This window comes from Arachis ipaensis, chromosome B05 (assembly GCF_000816755.2).
Source record: "Arachis ipaensis cultivar K30076 chromosome B05, Araip1.1, whole genome shotgun sequence".
In the NCBI taxonomy this organism is placed as follows: Eukaryota; Viridiplantae; Streptophyta; class Magnoliopsida; order Fabales; family Fabaceae; genus Arachis; species Arachis ipaensis.
In genome coordinates, this window is record NC_029789.2 from 123,708,323 (window position 1) to 123,715,280 (window position 6,958).

Sequence of the window (6,958 nt, forward strand, 5' to 3'; positions counted from 1 at the left end):
AGTAGGACTGATTGAGCGTTGGATGAACTCCAACCATCCCCTAGCCACGGGCTTGAGGTCATGCCTTCTTAGTTGAACCGGCTTCCCTCTTGAATCTCTCTTCCATTGGGCGCCCTCTTCACAGATGTCCATGAGGACTTGGTCCAACATTTTATCAAAGTTGACCCTTCTAGTATAGGGGTGTGCATCTCCTTGCATCATGGGCAAGTTGAATGCCAACCTTACATTTTCCGGACTAAAATCCAAGTATTTCCCTCGGACCATTGTAAGCCAATTCTTGGGGTCCGGGTTCACACTTTGATCATGGTTCTTGGTGATCCATGCATTGGCATAGAACTCTTGAACCATTAAGATTCTGACTTGTTAAATGGGATTGGTGAGAACTTCCCAACCTCTTCTTCGGATCTCATATCGGATCTCCGGATATTCGTCCTGTTAGAGCTTAAAAGGGACCTCGGGGATCACCTTCTTCTTGGCCACAACTTCATAGAAGTGGTCTTGATGCATCCTTGAGAGGAATCTCTCCATCTCCCATGACTCGGAGGTGGAAGCTTTTGCCTTCCCTTTCCTCTTTCTAGAGGTTTCTCCGGCCTTTGGTGCCATAAATGGTTATGGAAAAACAAAAAGTTTTAGCTTTTACCACACCAAACTTAGAAGATTGCTCATCCTCGAGCAAAAGAAGAAAGAAGAGAGTAGAAAAAGAAGAAATAGAGGAGATGGAGTGGGCTTTGTGTTTCGGCCAAGGGGGAGAAGTGGTGTTTAGATTGTGTGAAAATGAAGTAGTGAAAATGGGTTTATATAGAGGTGAAAGGGGTGTGTATGGTTCCGCTATAGAGGGTGGGTTTGGGAGGAAAAGTGGTTTGAATTTGGATGGTGAGGTAGGTGGGGTTTTATGTAGGATGGATGCGAGTGGTGAAGAGAATGGTGGGATTTGATAGGTGAGGGGTTTTTGGGGAAGAGGTATTGAGGTGATTGGTGAATGGGTGAAGAAGAGAGAAAGTGGTGGGGTAGGTGGGGATCCTGTGGGGTCCACAGATCCTGAGGTGTCAAGGATATCTCATCCCTGCACCAAGTGGCGTGCAAAACGCCCCTTTCTGCCAATCCTGGCGTTAAACGCCAGGCTGCTGCCCATTTCTAGCGTTTAACGCCAGCTTCTTGCCTATTCCTGGCGTTAAACGCCAGTCTGGTGCCCTTTCTGGCGTTAAACGCCCAAAATGGTGCCAGACTGGGCGTTTAACGCCCATTCTGCTACCTTTATTGGCATTTAAACGCCAGTAACTATCTCCTACAGGGTGTTCTGTTTTTCATTCTACTTTTCACTTTGTTTTTGCTTTTTCAATTATTTTTGTGACTTCACATGATCATCAACCTACATAAAATAACAAAGGAAAATAGAAATTTAACATAGATAAGTAAAAATTGGGTTGCCTCCCAACAAGCGCTTTTTTAATGTCAATAGCTTGACAGTGGCTCTCATGGAGCCTCACAGATGTTCAGAGCAATGTTGGAACCTCCCAACACCAAACTTAGAGTTTGAATGTGGGGGTTCAACACCAAACTTAGAGTTTGGTTATGGCCTCCCAACACCAAACTTAGAGTTTGACTGTGGGGGCTCTGTTTGACTCTGTATTGAGAGAAGCTCTTCATGCTTCCTCTCCATGGTTACAGATGGATATCCTTGAGCTTTAAACACAAGGGAGTCTTCATTCACTTGAATGATTAATTCTCCTCTGTCAACATCAATCACAATCTTTGTTGTGGCTAGGAAGGGTCTGCCAAGGATGATGGATTCATCCATACACTTCCCAGTTTCTAGGATTATGAAATCAGCAGGGATGTTCAACCTTTACCAAGACATCCTCTACAAGTCCATAAGCATGTTTCTTTGAATTGTCTGCTATCTCTAGTGAGATTCTTGCAGCTTGTACCTCAATGATCCCTAGCTTCTCCATTACAGAGAGAGGCATAAGGTTTATGCTTGACCCTAGGTCACACAGAGCCTTCTCAAAGGTCATGGTGCCTATGGTACAAGGGATTGAGAACTTTCCAGGGTCCTGTCTCTTTTGAGGTAATCTCTGCCTAGTCAAGTCATCCAATTCTTTGATGAGCAATGGAGGTTCATTCTCCCAAGTCTCATTACCAAATAGCTTGGCATTTAGCTTCATGATTGCTCCAAGGTACTTAGCAACTTGCTTTTCAGTGACATCTTCATCCTCTTCAGAGGAAGAGTACTCATCAGAGCTCATGAATGGTAAAAGTAAATTTAACGGAATCTCTATGGTCTCAGTGTGAGCCTCAGATTCCCATGGTTCCTCATTAGGGAGCTCCATGGAGGTCAGTGGGCGTCCATTGAGGTCTTCCTCAGTGGGAATCACTGCCTCTTCCTCCTCTCCAGGTTCAGCCGTGTGGGTTGTGGTTATGGCCTTGCACTCTCATTTTGGATTCTCTTCTGTATTGCTTGGGAGAGTACTAGGAGGGAGTTCAGTAATTTTCTTACTCAGCTGACCCACTTGTGCCTCCAAATTTCTAATGGAGGACCTTGTTTTAGTCATGAAACTTTGAGTGGTTTTGATTAGATCAGAGACAATGGTTGCTAAGTAGAGTGGCTCTGCTTAGAATTCTCTGTCTGTTGCTGAGAAGATGATGGAAAAGGCTTGCTATTGCTAAACCTGTTTCTTCCATGTCAGAAGGACACCTTCTGATTAATTGCTTTTATCTCTCCCAAGATTCATAGAGGGACTCACCATCCTTCTGTCTAAAGGTTTGGACTTCCACTCTAAGCTTACTCAATTTTTGAGGTGGAAAAAACTTGGCCAAGAAGGCATTGACTAGCTTTTCCCAAGAGTTCAGGCTTTCTTTAGGTTGTGAATCCAACCATGTCCTAGCTCTGTCTCTTACAGCAAAAGGAAAAAGCATGAGTCTGTAAACTTCAGGGTCAACCCCATTGGTCTTGACAGTGTCACAGATTTGCAAGAATTCAGCTAAGAACTGATGAGGATCTTCCAATGGAAGTCCATGAAACTTGCAATTCTGTTGCATTAGAGAAACTAATTGAGGCGTAAGCTCAAAGTTGTTTGCTCCAATGGAAGGGATTGAGATGCTTCTCCCATAGAAATCAGGAGTAGGTGCAGTAAAGTCACCAAGCACCTTCCTTGTATTGTTGGCATTGTTGTTGTTTTCGGCTGCCATGGTTTCTTCTTTTTTAAAGAGCTCTGTTAGGCCCTCTAGAGAGAGTTGTGCTTTAGCTTCTCTTAGCTTTCTCTTCAAGGTCCTTTCAGGTTCAGGATCAGCTTGAACAAGTATGCCTTTATCTTTGTTCCTGCTCATATGAAAGAGAAGAGAACAAGAGAGTAGGGAATCCTCTATATCACAGTATAGAGATTCCTTGAGGTGTCAGAGAAAAAGAAGAATAGAAGGAGGAGGTAGATGGAGGAGAATTCGAACATATAAAGAAGGAAGGAGTTCGGATTGTACCTTGATGAGGAGTCTTAGTCCCTTAAATAGAAGGATGTGAGAAGAGGGGAAGGATTTTCGAAAATAATTTAAAAAGATTTTGAAATAATAAAAAGCAAATTTTGAAAATTTGATTGAGATTTTTGAAAACTAAGATTGAGAAAGAAATAAAGTGATTTTTGAAAAAGATTTTGAAATTAGAAAAGATATGATTGAAAAATTAATTTTGAAAAAGATGTGATTGAAAAGATATGTTTGAGAAGATATGATTGAAAATCAAATTAAAAAGAGAAAATTTTTAAAATTAAAGTTGATTACTTGACTATCAAGAAATTAAAAGATATGATTTTAAAATTTAAAGTTTGATCCTTTCTTAATAGGCAAGTAACAACTTAAAAATTTTGAAGTAAATCTTTAATTGAAGCAAAGATTTTTGAAAATAGTAAAAATAAATATAAAATGGAAAGAAATTGATTTTGAAAGAGATATGATTGAAAAGATATGATTTGAAAAAGATTTGATTTTGAAAAATTATGAAAACTTGAAAAAAATGTGAATTAAAAACAAAATCTTCCCTCTAGTGTCATCCTGGCGTTAAACGCCCAGAATGGTGCCCATTCTGGCGTTTAACGCCCAAATCTCTACCTTTTTGGGCGTTAAACGCCCAGCTAGGAACGCCCAGCCAGGTACCCTAGCTGGCGTTTAAACGCTAGTTTTTCTTCTTCACTGGGCGTTTTGAACGCCCAGCTTTTTCTGTTTGATTCCTCTGCTGAATGTTCTGAATCTTCAATTTTCTGTATTATTGACTTGAAAAGACATAGTTTTAAAAATATTTTTGAATTTTTGATGATGAGAATCAATAAAAATGCAACTAAGATCAAATAACAATGCATGCAAGACACCAAACTTAGAAGTTTGTATACTAAGGACTATAACAATTTAAAAATGCATGTAAGAAACAACAAAACAAGAGAATTTGAAGATCAGAGCAATGAAATCATCAAGAATAACTTGAAGATTAATGAAGAACATGCATGAATTCGAAAAATGCAAGAAGAACAGAAACATGCAATTGACACCAAACTTAAAAATTGATACTAGACTCAAACAAGAAACATAAAATATTTTTTATTTTTATGGTTTTATAATTTTTTTTGTGATTTTTCGAAATTTATATGGAAAAGAAAATAAAGAGAATCAAAACTTTTAATAGGAATTCCAGGAATCATGCAATGTTAGTCTAAAGCTTCAGTCTAAAAAGGATTAAAGAAAAGATACCTAATCTAAGCAACAAGATGAACCGTCAGTTGTCCAAACTCGAACAATCCCCGGCAACGGCGCCAAGAACTTGGTGCACGAAATTGTGATCATCAACAATGGCGCCAAAGACTTGGAGCTCTCAAACGTGAATCACACATTGTCACAACTCCACACAACTAACCAGCAAGTGCACTGGGTCGTCCAAGTAATAAACCTTACGTGAGTAAGGGTCGATCCCACGGAGACTGTCGGCTTGAAGCAAGCTATGGTCATCCTGTAAATCTGAGTCAGACAGATTCAAATGGTGATGGAGGATTGATAATTAAAAGATGAATAAAACATAAAATAAAGATAGAGATACTTATGTAATTCATTGGTGGATTTCAAATAAGCGTATGAAGATGCTTTGTTCCCCTTGAACCTCTGCTTTCCTATTGCCTTCTTCCAATCATCCATACTCCTTTCCATGGCAAGCTTTATGTTGGGCATCACCGTTGTCAATGGCTACATCCCGTCCTCTCAGTGAAAATGGTCCTGATGCTCTGTCACAACATCGGCTAATCAGTTGTCGGTTCTCGATCATGTCGGAATAGGATCCATTGATCCTTTTGCGTCTGTCACACGCCCCACAATTGCGAGTTTGAAGCTCGTCACAGTCATCTCTTCCCAGATCCTACTCGGAATACCACAGACAAGATTTAGACGTTCCGGATCTCAGGAATGGCCGCCAATAATTCTAGCCTATACCACGAAGGTTCCAATCTTCGATTAGAAACCCAAGAGATACGCATTCAAGCCATTACTAGTAGAACAGAGGTGGTTGTCAGGCACATGTTCATGGGTGAGAACAATGATGAGTGTCACGGATCATCACATTCATCAAGTTGAAGAACGAATGAATATCTTGGAGAAGAAATAAACTTGAGTTGAATAGAAAAATAATAGTACTTTGTATTAATTCATGAAGAACAGCATGGCTCCACACCTTAATCTATGGTGTGTAGAAACTCCACCGTTGAAAATACATAAGAACAAATAGTGAGCATGGCCGAATGGCCAGCCTCAAAGGTCTAAGGACTAAACGTCCCAAGATGAAAAATACAATAGCAAAAGGTCCTATTTATAGAAAACTAGTAGCCTAGGGTTACAGAAATCAGTAATTAATGCAGAAATCTTCTTCCAAGCCCACTTGGTGTGTGCTTGGGCTGAGCATTGAAGCTTCCATATGTAGAGACTTTTCTTGGAATTAAACACCAGCTTTTGTGCCAGTTTGGGTGTTTAACTCCAGCTTTTGTGCCAGTTTTGGAGTTAAACGCCAGAATTCTTGAGCTGACTTGGAACGCCTGTTTGGGCCATCAAATCTTGGGAAAAGTATGGACTATTATATATTTCTGGAAAGCCCAGGATGTCTACTTTCCAACGCAATTAAGAGCGCACCAATTGGGTTTCTGTAGCTCCAGAAAATCTACTTTGAGTGCAGGGAGGTCAGAATCCAACAGCATCTGCAGTCCTTTTTCAGCCTCTGAATCAGATTTTTGCTCAGGTCCCTCAATTTCAGCCAGAAAATACCTGAAATTACAGAAAAATACACAAACTCATAGTAAAGTCTAGAAATATGATTTTTAAATAAAAATTAATAAAAATATAATAAAAACTAATTAAAATATACTAAAAACATACTAAAAACAATGCCAAAAAGCGTATAAATTATCCGCTCATCACAACACCAAACTTAAATAGTTGATTGTCCCCAAGCAACTGGAAATCAAATAGGATAAAAAGAAAAGAATATACAATGAATTCCAAAAACATCTATGAAGATCAGTATTAATTAGATGAGCGGGGCTTTTGGCTTTTTGCTTCTGAACAGTTTTGGCATCTCACTTTATCCCTTGAAGTTCAGAATGATTGGCATCTATAGGAACTCAGAATCCAGATAGTGTTATTGATTCTCCTAGTTAAGTATGTTGATTCTTGAACACAGCTACTTTATGAGTCTTGGCCGTGGCCCTAAGCACTTTGTTTTCCAGTATTACCACCGGATACATAAATGCCACAGACACATAACTGGGTGAACCTTTTCAGATTGTGACTCAGCTTTGCTAGAGTCCCCAATTAGAGGTGTCCAGGGTTCTTAAGCACACTCTTCTTTTTGCTTTGGACCTCGACTTTAACCGCTCAGTCTCAAGTTTTTACTTGACACCTTCACGCCACAAGCACATGGTTAGGGACAGCTTGGTTTAGC